This window comes from Falco cherrug, chromosome 9 (genome assembly GCF_023634085.1).
Source record: "Falco cherrug isolate bFalChe1 chromosome 9, bFalChe1.pri, whole genome shotgun sequence".
Lineage (NCBI taxonomy): Eukaryota > Metazoa > Chordata > Aves > Falconiformes > Falconidae > Falco > Falco cherrug.
Window position 1 is genome coordinate 18,228,164 of NC_073705.1, and position 16,945 is coordinate 18,245,108.

General features: G+C 41.7%; 1 protein-coding gene across 7 annotated transcripts in view; it reads right to left on the reverse strand.

The window, feature by feature from the left end:
• SORBS1 (sorbin and SH3 domain containing 1) overlaps positions 1–16,945 on the reverse strand; it is a 222,133-nt gene that overhangs the window by 131,292 nt on the left and 73,896 nt on the right. For 4 of the 7 annotated variants that reach the window (XM_055719731.1, XM_055719735.1, XM_055719732.1 and 1 more), the window contains exon 2: positions 16,549–16,625. The exons of the other annotated variants lie outside the window; for them this stretch is intronic. The gene's annotated coding sequence lies outside the window, so the exon portion shown is untranslated. The remainder of the gene's footprint in view (positions 1–16,548; positions 16,626–16,945) is intronic. 7 annotated transcript variants of the gene reach the window in all.

The following is a 16,945-nucleotide window of genomic DNA, read 5'->3' on the forward strand; positions in this document are numbered from 1 at the left end:
TTTTTGGCAAGCGCAATGGTCTAACTTTTGATTAGGTGGCAGCCATGCAGCTTCCAAACAGCTTGAGCAAGACGAGAACACAGTATCTGAATTAACTTTTAAATTAAGTAGTATGCAAAATGTACAAACGTGTTCTGACTGCTTCACTGTTTTAGGGCTCCACACTAAATTAGTCATCACAGAGTGACAGAGTGGTCAGGGTGGGAAGGCACCTCTGAAGATCATCTCGTCCAACCCCTGCTAAGGGAGGTTCTTCTCGAGCAGGTTGCACAGAGTCGCATCCAGGCAGGTTAAGACCCACAAAGTCAGGGTGTGCGTGCTTCCACTGATGGTCTTGTTTTCGAAGAAGTTGTGAGCTTTCCCAAGAAACAGTTTTCTCGCTGAATTGCTATGTTGAGTTCTGTTCCTGTGCAATTTCTTAGCTGCAGCGTAGAAATAAATACATGGTTTTTTTATGGGGGAATGGGAGACTCGCTCATTTGTTTTAGGAATTTATTGCAACCAAAGTCTTTCAACGCTACCTGTGACAGAAAGGGTAAGAACATTCCCCTATTCTTTGATTCTGATGGAGCAAATGTTGTCCTGAATTTACTGCATCGACTGCTGAACGCCTGCACTCCCCTAACCACATCATCTCTCCAGGTGGACAACACGTCCTCCTGACCCGTGTCCTTTCCATCCCCAAAGCACACAGCTCAGCGATACAGAGGCAGGACTTCAGTGCTGCCCACCCCTACAGGGTGCCAAAGGCAATGTGGGGCTCAGCCAGGCGGGTGGGATGCAGGGATCAGCGCCAGGCTGTTCAACTCCACCTCGTAGCTGCATGCTGTGCCTTTTGATCAAGAGGGATCATTCAACTGTAGCACTATTATTAAACAGCTCACTCCCGAATATTGCAGGCAAAATTTTAAGACGCATGGGAACACGGGTTCTTCCAAAACGAGCTCCTGCCTTGTGAAACAGGCCCAGTGGGCTCTGAAGAACTTGGTACTAACCTGTACTATTTTGAGCACAGTGAAGGTGTTTCAAACTTAAGGTTTTATATAGATTCTGGAATGAGTATACTTTTTATCCCTTCCAGGGAAACTCTATGGGAGGTCCCTGGAATAAGCACTAAAACTTCCCGGAGCTGAACTCTGTAGCTCAAGCATGCTGACAAACAGGATCCATGTTTAAAAAACAATAATAATAAAAATAAAAAAAATCAGTGGTCACACTATACAGAAGTACATATTTATTAAGAAACAAAGAGCATGCATATCCATCCTTCTGCCCACAACAGTCTAACTCAGTCTCCATTTACGCCTGCAAGAATTATTCTGGCACATCAAAGGATGGCTGCTGTGCCACTTGAAATAATGTGAAGGCTGTCATTTTCCACATACCTCCTGTGAAGGAGAAACATGCCCAGTTCTGCAGTGTACGTGACGCATCACACAGTCAACACTGATGTCTGTAAAACCTGAGTGTGGGGGAGAAGGGAGGAAGGAGAGGGAACAGAACAGAGTGTCACTGCCTCTGCTGTTTTGGAGCACTTGTCCCTTTTCATCACGTATTAACGTAGTCCCTGTGGAAGGTAGTCAAGGTTTAACTCACAGCGTACAATGAAATTAAATCATTTTCCCCAACTTAGTCACTGACTTTCTGTGCCTTTTTAAACAAAAGGCCAGGAAGAGCACCAAGGAGCGCAGCAGCAGCAGCACTGTCTTCAAACAAACATGCCTTTGGAAAAAATGACTTAAGTAATTCAAAGAACAGCAGATCACAAAAGGAAGCTGATGATGAAGGGACACTTTTTTCCCCACCTCTAGCCTTATGAGGACTGTAATCCTAGCAACCAGCATTGTTCAGAAGCATGTGTGGGAGGACAGGGGGAAGAAAGGGTCGCATTGTTTATGGTACACAGACACAGGGACTGTGGCAGGAGCCAAATGAGGAGAATAACTTCTGTGTAAGAAAGGAAGAGTGAAAGGAAATGGGTAGGTAAGGACAATTGTAGGATTTGTACAGTACAGAAGAGAATCCCTTCCATGCAGGATGCAATTTCTTCCATGGAAAAGATGTTTCATCCATGGAGCTGGATGACATAACTCTTCTGGAATACCATGGAAAAGATGTCTCATCCATGGAGCTGGATGACATAACTCTTCTGGAATAGTAACCTTCCAGTGTTTGTTATCTGTGGTTCTGTTACTAGACGGGTTCCAGTTCTTATAATTAGCACATTATCAGCTAAAAAGTCAAAACATTCCTTGCATCAATCTATTTAGTCCTACGTCACCTTTATGAGATGGTCACCAACTAAGACTGCAAAGAATGTCTGGTGTGAATTATAAATACTTTAAAGGGTTTTCAAAGTATGAATACTCAACACTTCCTGAAAATAAACTTCCTGGAATAAGCTTCTGGGTCACTTACATCAGTAAGCCTTTCCGATATCCTGGCCATTTCCCCTCTTTTATAGCTAACAAAATGGAGGAGCACAGAGGCATCAGACAACTTTTATAAAGGCATCTTATTTACAAATCTAAAAGGCGGCAGTTGTTTTTTTCACCGGTTGTCAAGCACTTCAGATTTCACCAGGAAAATCACATCCCACCTGCAGAACGCTAAGAACAGTTTGAAAACCTATTAAAAGGCATCTAATAAATCCCACAGGATTTAAAACAAATGCCTACAAAAAAACCACTGCCTTCATCTAGAGCCCATACAAGCTTCTCTATGGACAGATTAAGGAAAATGGTCGTCTTGTTGACCTGCTTGTAGTATGACATTAATTACTCGGTCCACAAGTGTGAAAATACTTTCCTAGCTGCATTGTATCAGGACCAGAAATACAGGCAGAGCCCATAGTTTTTGACTAACGGCATTCCTTTACCACAATTACTTCTATGTGGACTCCTCCACAGCAAGTGAGTTCAACCAGGTGGCTGCTTACACATGGTTTTCTGTGGGCTGCCTCAAGGATGCCCATGAATAAAAGCAAGTCTGCTTTCAACAGGCTTAAGTCAGGTAGGCAGGGATCTGCAGCTAACAAGGAGTCCTAAAGGGTTCACACACAGCAAAGTGCTGAAAACCCATTATTTACAGCGACAGTATATTAATTACTGCCCTGAAAGTAATTTCATTAAGCCTCTTCATACAATCTAAATATTCACACCATTATTTGGTGGTATCAGAAAAACATCTAACATCTGGAAATGCAAGTTGCAGCAAGACAAAAATACACCAAAATAAAGTGAAAAAGGATCCCCAGCACTTGATGGAGCTGTGACAAGCATCCAGAAGAAACACGCTTCACCATTAAACTTCTTCATGTTATTTCCAAATGATTTTTGACACTGGAACTAGCTTTTAATAGATGCAAAGGAGATAAATGTCTCATTACCAAAAATAAATCCGTCTGTTAAGGATGACAGAGAGAGGCAGAAGCACTGCACTGCCTATTATGGTACTGAGCAACAGATTTCACTCCCTCTGCTATATGCCCATTAATTAAAAATCTGACAAGCTTTCCCAAGGAATTTCTGAGCTTCTTTGGTCCTCTCTTTAATTCCTTTATAATTCTTTGTATATATAAACATGCCAAGCCTGGAAAGAAGTGGGGCATGCACATAACTTACCACAGAGCTCTTTTTCTATTGCAATAGAAATACTGGTAAGGAAACAATAACAGACAAAAGGGGAATAATGAAAGAAATTAATGCAATGAAACAAATGTGCCTGCAGTTCCCCATCCAGTCACCAGAAGAAGCTGCTTAAAACACCAGCACCAACATGTTTTTCTGTCTAGGACAGAGACCTTCTATGTCTGTGCCAGGGCTAGATGCATTAGCTCCCAGTGAACTAAATCACTTTGCATTACAGCCTGTTTCATGAACATGCGAGACACTGCTTTAATAGGAAGTGGTAGCTTGCTTTAGCATTAACAGTGTCGCACACAGCCATAACGCAGTGAGGCCTTTGTTCTCTTTGCAACGTGTTGCCTTTGTAAAATTCCCTCCCTACAGTCAGGCAGAGTAGACATTTCATTCTCACAATTGATATAACATGGTCAGACCTCTCGCTCTGTCAAACACATACACACTCCCTCATACATAGCCATACTCACAGATTTTTGCTCTTTCTTCTTGTTCTCCTTTGATGAGATAAAAATCACCCCGCAAAGCAAAACCACACATCTGCGCAATCAGAGCAGTTTCTGTTCAGACTATTGTTACACCTTAAATAAAGCCGCCTGGAAAAAATTTCTCTGGGATATTGTTGCTTATGAGGTTCAGAGGTAGGCGCACATGTAAAAACTGAAGCATAGGCGGCCTTCCACCGTACCATACAGAAAATGCAATCCTGTGTTTTACTCAGCTATTCATCTGCCCTTTAAAGCAAATCCAGCTGAAGCAATTCTTTGCTGGCATGCAGGAGGGCTAGATAGCCTAATAAGTCTCCTCCACCTCTAAGCAATTCATGCCTTGCATGGCTTGTTTTTATTGACTTATCTTACTGGCTCTTTATGGGCAGCAGCACGTACCTCATGCAAATGCCAAGACATCTCTTGCTTTGGGATGCTATTGTGCGAATGCAAGTAAATTGGAATTAAAACAAAAACACATCATTTCATTTCTGAAGGATTAAGTCAATATCCTCATGAATATTTTTTATATATCTAGAGAGGAGGTTCAGCAACACCACCCCACAACCACTCCATTAACCAATCCAGCCCTTCCAGTTCAGGGTCATAGGCTTTACTGCTCCTGCTTCACCACAGCTGTTATCCGAGCTGCTCTGCAAAGATTAGAGCTTTAACACCTCCAGCAGGGATTCCCAGCCACTGAGGCAGAAGTCGTGACACCCGAGACAACCAGCACGACAGAATAAATACGTGTTCTGAATACATCAAACTGTTAAGAGTGAAAGACTCCTCTTCATCAAAACCACTTCCTTTGTGCACCTTTTTACCTCAGCAGAGACTGATTGTGACATTTCAAGTTGGCAGAAAAAAATGCCACATTTGTGGCATTAGCTGATGAGCTAATACAAATGGGGGCAGCTACGAGTCTTCCTAACACAAGAGGAACGCTAATTCTGAGTATGCCTTAAGGAGTTACTGTAGCATCGACACCAAATCACAACATCTGTTAACATCACCTTTCTGACTAAAAGATCAAGCAATGAAACTTCCACTTCCAAGCCAAAGTGCAGAGGAAAGAAAAGTAAGTAAATATTCAACCTGTTACCTTGAAAAAAACTTCCATGTTTCAGCACTAATCCACCACGTGAAATTCTTCCCCTAAGTCTATCACCTGGAAAGGAGAAGCAGCCTGAGTGAGAGCACTTGAGAAACAGAGCACTCTCAATTTCTAAATTTTAACCATGTTAAAATGACCAAGCAAGCTGTAGTTTTAAAAATTAAGCAGCAAAACTTGACTACAGGAAAGGAAAGTCTGCTTTCACTGCTTGGAAATGGTCCTGATTTTTTTAGTGGGAACATTCAGTAGTACATGTTAATATTTAACTCTGTGTTTTTCCAATATTACACCAGTCTTCCTCCAGGGATGCTGAGGAAGGTACTGGCATAGCTGACCTGTTACTATCCTTTAAAAGCAAGAGAAGTGACCACTACAAAAAAAACAGCAACAGAAAATACAAGATAAAGGAGAAACGTTTCTGAAAAGAAAGTTTCTGTATTACACGTCACAAGAACATCTTAATGAATCAGCAATTCACATAGACAGTAAGCGATGAAAAAGATGTTAATAAAACCCATCAGCTGTCCTCCACACAGCTGTACTTCACACTACTGCTTTACTTGGTCACTTGTCTTTCTGAAAGTGCAAAGTCTCATGATAACCTTCAAGCACTGGCCAGTGAACATCTGCTCTTTTATCTGTGGCACTGCTGCTCCAACTGCCAGGGCAAACATAACAAGCTCAGTCAGGGACATCCCAGCCACCCTACTGCAAAGCGTTTGCACTGTCTAGTTTTCTCAAATCTTGTTATGAGACACTCTTTCCTTCTGCCTGCCCATTTTTCCTCCCCCAGATGTTGTCCGAGTTTTTCCTTGGTTTTTGAGTTAGCTAGAAACAAGACTTTAAAATTAAATGCTGAAAGGAATCTGCCCACACTCACAGTGAGACATAAGGAGGAAACAACCGGGTGTTCGGAGATGGTAGCACCTGCTGTCCTCTGGTGAACACGCATCCCACATCATCCCTTGTGCCAGAGCATGGGGCATAGGACAGTCACAGCCCCTTTCTCCAAACGCACTGCGCAAGAGGACACTGTCCTGACATTTCTAATGGCAATTAGTGGTACCCAGAAGCGACCACCACCTTTGGAAGGACAGACGTGTTGTTTTGGTACTTTAAAGAATCTGGGTGGAAAAAGCCATTAATGTTAGAAAACACAATGAGCGAATACAAGTTGGCATGCATTTCCAGATGCCTGCCTCATTGTTACAAGATGCAGAAGGAAAGTCGATACTCCTACAGACAGTAAAAACCTCATCGTATCAGTGCCTTCTATCCCCCCACCATTCTATTCACCATCTTTAAGTGGGAGATGTTCCGCAGCCTTTCACACTTGACCTCTTAATTAAAGCATGGTAAAATTAGCATCTCAGACACGATAGATCCTTTACCCACCTACATCAGTAATTAAACTAATTCTCAAGAGAGCAAGAACATTTGTTATGTGTAATGTAACTTTAGCTGGGGTATTCCAAAGAAGGAAAAAAAGCTGATGTAATAAATGCAGTCATTTATATTTTAAGGGAGCTATTGTAAATGAAAGAAGAACACCTGTGACAGCTTGAGGGGGCCCCAGCCAAATGAAATCTTTTGTGTCACCCAGGGACAGTACATTGCATATGGCCTCCCCATCTCCAGCTGCAATATTGAATAACTAAGTGGTGAAGTAGACACGCTTTATGCCTTCTCTGACTCTCAGATACTGGCACCATGATCTGCTTTCAAAACTGATGAACTGTACCTTATAGTAATTTCATACTAGTTCTATGTGAAAAGCAGGATAGGTCTGAGTAGGTCTAAGGTCTTTCCCAGGGACAGTGCAGCATTTGTGAAAATCCTAGGAGACTTTGACTCACGACTGAGACAAGCCTAGGCTATATCAAATGCAAATAATTGAATAACCATGTAGAAAGAGTTTATGTGCTTAAAGATGAAAATTACACCTTATCAGAGTGGCAGACTTCCATATTCTCTTCATGCTGATGTATAATGGACCAAGAAATAAGAGAAAGTTCAAGAAAATAACTAAAAATGTATACAGAACCAAGGATGTATGGAGGATACTTGAAAAGCTACAAGAGCACAGAACACAAAACCCATTCATTTAGGAACCATGACTGATCACTGACATCTTCTGAAGCTGAAATCCATGTCTGAGAGCTTGAGTTTGTGCTTGAGCCTGAAAGCACTAAAAACACCATTTCTGTTGTCAAATCTGTACTTACTTGCTCACAGGGCCCGTTACGCAGCCGAGGCGTAACTGTTGAGAAACGGCCTGACAAAGGTCTGCTTGCCTAAGCAGTGACAAGGGAACTTTTTCTAAGGATTTCTCTAAAGCTGCATACGGGCAATCCGGGCCTCACGGAGCTTCAGAGTCCTCCCAGCCATCTCCTCCACTCAGGGTGTAAATGCGTAGTGTTCCAATTATAAGCAGCCAGCATGCATGCAACATGCTGTCTCTCCCCAAAATACAGTCAAATCCACATCAGGTAAGGTATAAATTTCCCCAGTCCTTCCTTGCTGCATTACTAAGCAATTAAACAAACTACAGTATACACTGTTAAACCTCAGCCTAAATCCTCATCCTGAAGTTTAGCTGATCTCATGATTCTTCCACTCGGAGCTACTCAGTTGAGACTGGCTGACTGCCTGTCAGAAAAATCACACCAAACCCCACCACACCACACCAACACGGTATTTCAGAGGGAAAGAGAGCAGCAACCGTTCCCAGCTTTCAGGCCTGCGGTGGAATTTCAACCACCTGGACGAGTGAATTACGACTTACTAAGAGGCATCCCGCAGCAGTGCCTATACCTGTTTCTCAGAAGGAAGGGAAGAGAGACCATATAATGTTGTTTTGATATAAGCAATAATGTTGACTGGGGAGGTTGCTTTTGGCAGGGTTGTTGGGGTTTTGGTGACATTGGTGGTGGGTTGTGGAGTTTTTTTGGTTGTGGTTGGTTGGTTTGGTTTGGGTTGGTTTGGGTTTGGTGTTTTTGTGTTTGTTGTTTTTTTTTTTTGGGGGGGGGGGGGGGGGGGGAGAGGTGTGTTTTCCAGGGGATTTTGGGTTTTTACACAGGTAATATGTGTTGGTATTGAGGTCATGCCTTGATTTTTAATATAAAAATATAAAATATATTTTAAAATATATAAAAAGTAATGAATCAGTCTCATACAATTGGTAATATAACAACCAAAACAGTTAAAAACCAAACACCAATGGCAAAGATTTTTAAGAATACACTTGTACATAAGAGTACTTGAAAACAAAACACTTCCCCTAGATGTTTTAAAGCCTTCCCTCTCTCCCCCGTGCTGCTAAACTACAAAAACCAGGAGCTCTTTCTCACATGCAGAACCCAAGAGCCATCTCCCCGAGATGAAGGAGGCTGTAACTTTTGCTGCTTGGAAGTCTGTACTGCAGGGACTTGTAGGCTGTCTGGGATTTATCAGCTGTGGCCATTCCTCCAGCCCCCACGGGAAACACACCCACTTCTGCCACCAGTATTAAACATCTGAATGCTTAGCACAGGCTTACCGAAAACTGAGTAATGGGCTCAGCAAATTCAGCCTTGTGTATCTGAGAATTGCTCTATCACTGTTCATCCACATTTCAGGCACACAAACAAATCAGGGTTGTTGAGAATTGTGCAAGAAAGTTACCAAAATATTAAGCCCAAGCAAAACACTGTGAAGAAAAATACTTAAATTTCTGTTCTATTTCAACTATCTTTTTCTTGACTTGCACCAGTTTCTATGATTAATCTTTAAAATGTCGCTAAGGAGATGAGACAGCTAAATGGTCATTGTCTTAAGTATACACTGAACATCTCATAGCACAGCCAGTTTATTCCAGTTCTGCTATGCAAAGCAACAAATACTGAGCACATGACAGCTAAAATAATCAGAGGCATTCAGTTATGAATAAACAAGGCCAAAGCAGAACATGAATATAGGAATTGAGGATTTAAAACCTTTTATAAAAGGTTGTTATAAGCCTATAGAAGGCAAAATTGACTGGGCAAGTTCCCGTCATATCCAGGGCACCATCTGCAAAATGAAGAGAACATTTTTAGAAGTAACTAAGACAACTTATTATGGTATTAACAACATTAATTGGAGTATATATAGGCTCAGAAGACCAGATCCCCAACAAGTACAGTGAGACTACCTTCTGAAGTCAATGGCTTTTTTTGAAAGTTTCAGATGTGAAATGACACAGTGAAACTTGTTCCTAGACCTTCTGACATATAACGGTAGCCACAGATCATAAGTTTAATAAATAAAACAATTTCAGTGGTCTGATTAAGACAATACAGATGAAAGTTCATAATTAGCCAGAAGATTAAATGCTTCCATTTATGTACACACAGGAAACTCCTTCAACTTCACAGAGGGTACCATGGCACAAAGAGCAAAATTCATCACTCCAGTGTCCTGGAAGGACTAGTTCCCAGCAGATGCTTCTAAGGTCATGATTTTTGCAAGAAGCATCCCCAAAAATGCTGGAAATGAAAGGGAGAGTAATGTTCCAAAACTACATTGCCAAAAATGTCACTGTCTCCATCCAGAGGCACTCGAGTGCATTAGCTTTGAGGTCATCAGAACATTTCTGGTCTGTTAGAGAAGGAACAGGGGCAAGAGACAGTAATCATTCGCTTGAGAAACTCTCCCAGAAATTTTCTTGGGACCAAAAAGGCATTAGGCTTCCCAGTGTCACCATATAGCATGCAACCTCCCCAGAAAACTTGGTCTGAAGGAAAAACATCCTGGACTGAGCTGCACAGAGCATTTTAAAAAATGTATAAGATAAAGTAATCACTGTGTACAAGGCAGAACATAAAACCTGAAAAGATGCCCCGAACAAGTCTGCTTAGGATTTTATACCATCCTCCACCAAAACAAACTTTCACAATTTATGTTCTACCTGACTGCAACTGCCCCATCTCCAGATGGCCCTGACTACCCTCCTGTTCACCAGCAACTAGCTCTTCCCCTCACCTTCCCTTACTGTCTTCCCTACTGTAATGAAGCCAAGTGCCAGGGCTCTCCGAGGAGACAGCTGCTAACTGTTATCTACTATCAAGCAGACTGTCACAGCTTGTGTTAGGTTCCCCATACATAAACCCTGCTGTCATCAGAACAGCACAGTAGGACGACACACCATGTCCAGGTCCCTGGAGAGGGCTGGAGGTCCCGCACCAGGGAGACGGTACAGAATGAAGACAATTTTGCTAGTCTTCGGGCACGAAAGAAACTTATACTTTCAGCGGGGTTGGGTTTGGAGGACAGATGGACCTTTGGTCCGTTGCTTTACAATACTTTCAACTAAGTCAGGTCAAGGGCACTACCTTCAGGACAAATCATGTCCCACACAAAGGGATAGGGCATTCAGGATGGATGCCATCAGCATGGAGGCACAACATTCCTGCAGATTACACTTCTGAAGCTCGAAGAGGAGGGAGCTGCAGGTACATGTACCCTTATCATTACTGCAACCATCAGGCGTAGGACACTGTTCACTTTGCCAGCTCAGGAGTGGATATGGATAGCACTGCAGCCACAGCTGCAGGCAGCTCAGACAAAGCTGGTGGTCCAGGCAGGAAAACAGAGTGAAAGCTCAAAAAGCTAGTGCATTCGGAGTGCCTAGTAGCTGACCTGGAATCTGATCTAGCTCTACATGGGAGGGGGTGTAGTGGGAAGTCTGAGGCAACACACATATTTTGTTTCACCTCTTGCTGCTTGTTTTCTGAATCTCCTTCACCTCTTCTCAAATAAAAACTTCAGGGCAGGAAGCAACTTTCTTACTATTCCTAATCCTTGAAATGATACTTCAATGAGGTAGCACTGAATGCTTGTGATTATATGCTAATATCATTATTAGATCCCAGGTAATCATCACTTCAAGACAGCAATATTGTCCACTTCTCCTATCAGAGACAACAGCGTAAGAACTTTGTACAATTTGCAGTTTCCTTGTTACTCTGAGGTTGCCAGAAAATTAAAATCAGGGTAGCAAAACAGCAGTATTTTTCATTAAAATCCCAAGGAGTTAATTACGTAAATACTGTTATACACTGCACTTCACAATCTTTCCCCAAGAAACTTGTTAGGCCCTTTTAGTAATGCACAAGCATCATCTTATTCCCATGAAACGGAGGAAATCGTGTTCAGCACAGCCACAGATGTCACCGTGAGGTGTTCCTGCACAAAGATAACAGGGACCCACTTCTACACATACCCAGTAGCAGAAACTTGCCTTTATTACAGTTGCATGTCCAATAATATCAGGAAGGATAAAATATTTCATGAGGACAAGGGCAACGGTGCTCTGTTCAAGGGCTTGTCATCACTTCCGATTAGAAGCTCAGGAACACAAAGCCTGTTTTCACTCCAGAGCTGCAGGCAAAATAGCACCAGCCTCAGTGATGCAAGTGAGAAACAAAACAAAAATGAAGGAGAAAAGGAGGAAAAAATATCTCCAAATTTTAAAAAGCAAGGCTGCCATGTAATCACACTTCCACAGTGAGAAAGAAAACACTTCTAGCCTCCTTTAGGGGCTGATCATACAGGCTGCAAAGAAATGAGAACATATTTTTCATTTTTTTTTCCCAGCTTTGTTTTTCATCCAGGTTAATTACATTAAGATATAGGAAGGAGCTAAAGGGCAGAGGAGCAAAAACAAGTACATTTTCTCCTCCACAGCTTAGTAACCCCAGCCTGGTTTCAATCTTTTGTAACTACCGGGTATTACTATGTATTCCCTCAGGAAGCTAGGACAGCCCTAATTAGTCTATGATAATGAAAGATACCTTTTAACTGCTATATCCTTTCCACCACATACTGGAGGCCATCGGAAATTTTCACAAACTAAAGCATGCATGGATTTGACCCAGCCCAGCTGTGCCTGCATTCCTATTAACCCTAGTGGCCCATGGCCACCAGCTGGGACTACCATATAATCCAGGCACGCTGACAGCGAGAGGACACTAGGCACCAATTAAAATACCAGAAGCTATCATTGCTGTGAGCACTACTGCAGCTTAGGGAAGGGAAACACTACTGTAGATAAGGCTTGCAACTTCTGTGGATGTTTCCTGGTTTTGCCAGGCTATGTTAAAGCTAAAGAAGAAATACAATAAAGAAAAAAGTGATCTAAGTTAACCATTTTTTAGTTTGAAAGCCAAGAAAATAGAAGTCTTTCCCAACAACACCCATGTGCTCCTCTTGAGCATTTTGTGCCTGAACCAAAGCGTATAACAAGATCCCTATTTTTATAGCTGAAGAACACAGGAACGGAGCTTCTAATTTAGTTGCAGTTCTTACCATCACCCAAAACCATATCATCACACCCACACAGGCACCTGGAGCCAGCTTTAAAGGCCAAAGAAGGTGGTTCCATTTTGAAACGTGATCAATTCCATGACAGTTGACAAGACCTTCAAATACTCGGAGACTACCAGCGCCAAGAGAGGGGAAGGCTGCAGTGCCAAAGACCACACTGGTTCTGTTTCACAAAGGGAAGCTGGGTGACCCTGTGGTGAAGGCTGAAGAGCTTGACTCTAGCTTCCTTGGAAGGAAGCTCTCTGAATAACTTGGACAAGTCATTTAAGCTCCTAGCACCACCCCCCATCTAAAATTTAAGGCTAGCATTGATCTTCTACCTTGCGGCAATATAATAGCTGAATCTGCAAAGTGACAGTGACTTAAATCTAAATCAACAGGACAACTGAAGTTGTCCGTCTACTTGCCAACAGGACGCACGCTCTAGAACAGTGCACAAAAAGGCAATTCTTAAGTGTGGGGCATTTTTTCATCTTGAATTATTTTTTTCCTCTTCCTTAGAATGAAGGCATATCAAATCGTCGTCCATTCTTTGCAAAAGGGTGGAGAGCACTGGTTGAGGGCAAGCTCTGGATCCTGGGAGCCAGAACCTGCAGCCCAGAGCATTTCACTCAGCACCTCCCCAAGGCAGTGACTCTGGGACAAGGCATCCCAGCAAATGGACAACCAAGGAAGCAGACAGGCACCCAGACAGGAAATGTGTTTGGCAGTTAGGATCCTGTCAGCATTTTGTCAAAGCTGAGCTATCTCTGAAGCACATTTCAATTTCAGAGAATTTGTGACTTGCTAAAAATATGGCACTGGAATTCTTCCAACACCTTGTAGTCATTGGAACCAAACTGTAATGTGCTTTAATGTGCATCAACATTATCTAAGTTCCTGACAGTATTTATAGATTTGACATGAAGAGCTCTGATGAACAGAATATTTCTTGGTTTCATGCACTGACTGAGAATGTTCACTCCAATGAGTGATATTTGGGGTTCACCCAAACTAGGGTAAAATTTGGGTAATTTGGGTTTTTTAAGCTGCTATTTTATGTCTTTGCAGGAGTCCATCAGAATTAGAACCTTCCTATGTTTTGCTTTGGGACACTCTGAATAAAAGAGGCATTTGCTGTTCAATATTTCAAATAAAAAGGCTTCAGCCCTTTCACAGGATGCAAACCACAACTGATTCAGCTATGACATAAAAAAAAAAACCACCACAAAAAAAACCAACCCATCCACACAAGTTTCTTCAGTGTTAGAAGGACAATGTATTCCCTACAGAAACATGTTTAGCATTTTTCTAGACAGATATAACCAAATTTTAATGACAATGAAGAAGCTACTGTAACAGTACAACAAAACACAACATTAAACAGCATTTACATGCTTTTCCTGACCCCTTAGGACATCACAGTTCTGCCATTCTAACAAAATATTTTTCCTCTTTATTTAAATCACCACAGAGGTTTGGTGATTTGCCAAGAAACCTGCTGAAGTCAATGTGATTTGCAGCATGAACGTAATATATAAAAAAAATACCTCCCCTGTGTATCTCTTGACAATGTTTGTTTCAGTGTATACTGTTGCGCCAAGTGTCTGGAATGTTACACTTGTTCAGAAAGTTCCCAGAGCCCTGATGCCTGAAGTCATTTTGTTTCACTTATGTATATTTTGTGGTATGTATAAGTCAAACAGATCTGGTGCATGACTGGAATTAAATGCTCTTCCCATAACGAGACGCTGAAAAATGCCATACAAAATTGATTCTAATAGCACAGCGATATTTCAACCCATGGTTTTATCTGTCCTGTGGCCCCATGCAGTCTGTACCATGTACATTCAAAATACACTGCAAATTGAACCAAGATAACAAGACGAGGAAAGACTTCCAAACTAAATGGTTGTTGGGGGGGGCGGGGGGGTGGATTTTTTTTTTTTCTTTTTTTTCTTTTCAAATCCACAATATGTCCAGCTTCCACTGCTGAGTTAGTACTGTTGAACTGATAACAACATTTTACTTGAAGAACAACTTTGTTGTTGATGGTTGACAGATAGATTCAGGATGTAAATGTCAACTAAAGTGAGAATATATGAACTGGAAGAGGTCTGAGCCAAAACCAGATAAACTGAGGTTCAGCAGCAGCCATTACTACAGTTTAACAGTGCAAGAAACCACTCAGTAATGTCATAAGGAAGAATTACACAGTATTGTTTTACGCTAAGTGAAAATTGCTTTCCACTTTTTCTCAAGCTTACACTTCATTATACAATTCTTCAGCTAGGCAGATTAAAAAAGATACTTTCATTTGACCACAGATAAAATGTATTTGTACTACATCATCTGGTTGAACTCTAAGCTTTTTGGGGCAAGAACTAGATTTACTTTTGTTTAGAGCCTGAGAAATGGAGGCTGTAGTCCTAACTGTCCTACCGGCACTACTATAATACATAATAAAATACTGTCTTGTGTTCAATTGCAATTGAGTGACAGCTGCCCACATACTAAAACCTCTTGGGCTACATGCTAAAAGTTATTTGCTGCTTGAAAGTCATAACATAAAACACTACTCACTGACAGTTACTGAGCAAAACCTGAATGAGTGGTTCCACAGAAACTGGAAGAACCATACATAAAAGACAACCAGCTGAGGTACAAACCAGCCTGATGAATCTATACCTACATCAAGGAAGGAGAAACCTGCATTTTCATAGGAACTTCCTCAAACACTGCACTAGAAGATTTATTCTAGCTGAAAAGCCAGCCCAGTGTCTTTATTAGCACTAATTTGGCTTAGTTACCTTGATATGCAGAAAGAATCCCTTACAGACATATTCAGCCCAGTGTACAATGGAAGCAACCTTGCCACAAACTGCTGAGATGGAATACGATGGAGTGCTGAGGGCAGAAATGTACTGCCTTTGATGCTTTGACTTGTTTATCAGGTACAGTTCCTGACATCCCACAGAGAAGAAATTCTGGCAATGTTAACTTTAGCTGAGACTCAAATTAACAATGGGAACCCAAAATGCATCCAGGTAGTGCTCTTCACAAGGCAGGATGACAGAACACTTCACCTAATTAAACTTGCCTGCCTCTTCAGATCTGTGGAATCAGGTGCAAGAACTTGGGAGGTCACCTGCCGGAACAGCTCCACCAGGAGATCTGAATTTGTCCTCATAATCTTTCACCATGCCATGGAAATCCATATAAATTATACAGACCTAACAAAAAGGCTGACAGACAGACAAACCAGCGACGCAAGCGGGTGTTCAACTTTGTTTTGTATGGCAGTTAGAACATAGCTTCAGGTTTTTCTTCCTAACTATGAGGTCACACATCCACCAAATGTAGGCATATGGAAATATATACAACATCCTTTCATCCTTACCACCCTTTGCAGACATCCAGGCTGCAGTAAAAGACCATTTATCATTTTGCTTTTAGTAGTCAAAGAGCAGTTAAATTAAATGACCTGGGGACAACAGGTCCTGGAGAAGTCTGTGAGCTACTGAGAAAATTAGCCTCTTTGACTCTGTCTCTACAGAGGAGAGATCATGGACTTTAAACTCTACGATAACAAATAAAGTTAAATACCACTTCCTGAGTCTGGATCTTGTTCTTGGCACTACACAAAGAATAATATCCACAAATCTTCACAACAATAGGGCTTTTTTTTGTTGGTGGTGTTCTTTTTTAAACGCTGTTTTTTCCATGATACGCACATTTCCCACAGCTCACAGAGGTATCTGATCAGGCTTTAGACTGTTATCTTACAGTCCCTGCCTCTTGTTAGTGAGTTCATCTCTCTGGGAACAGTGCTACAAAAAGCACTGAAAAGAGAAAGACACTGCAAAGGAACTTGTGTGAAAAGCAGTTTTGCTTTAAATGTTTTAAATCTAAATGGCTTTTCATTCTGATTACCTAACAAATCATTTTAGTTCATATTTAATGAAAAAAAACCACCAACCTGCTCAAGGTAGATTATTACAGATGAACTGCTACTGTCAATGAAACATTCAGGCTCTCAATAGGAAAGCACAATGCCTGCCAAACAAATAAACATAATATTTAGGACACTTGAAGCATGCTATCAAATGGACAGATTGTTACACTGTACAGATCACCTGACCCAGCAGACACACACAGGCATCACTCTGTTCTCATGCTGCAATGTCATTTACCAAAACACTTTGTTTGTCTAAGCATTGAATATCCTATTTGTGAGGACTCTGGACTAATTCAACATCCCTTACCACAGGCAACCTGATACCTGCTAAGCAGTGAACCAGACTAGTTAGACCACAGCACAACCTTTTGTCGCACAGAGAATCACAGCGTCACAGGGTACTCAGGGTGGGAGGGCA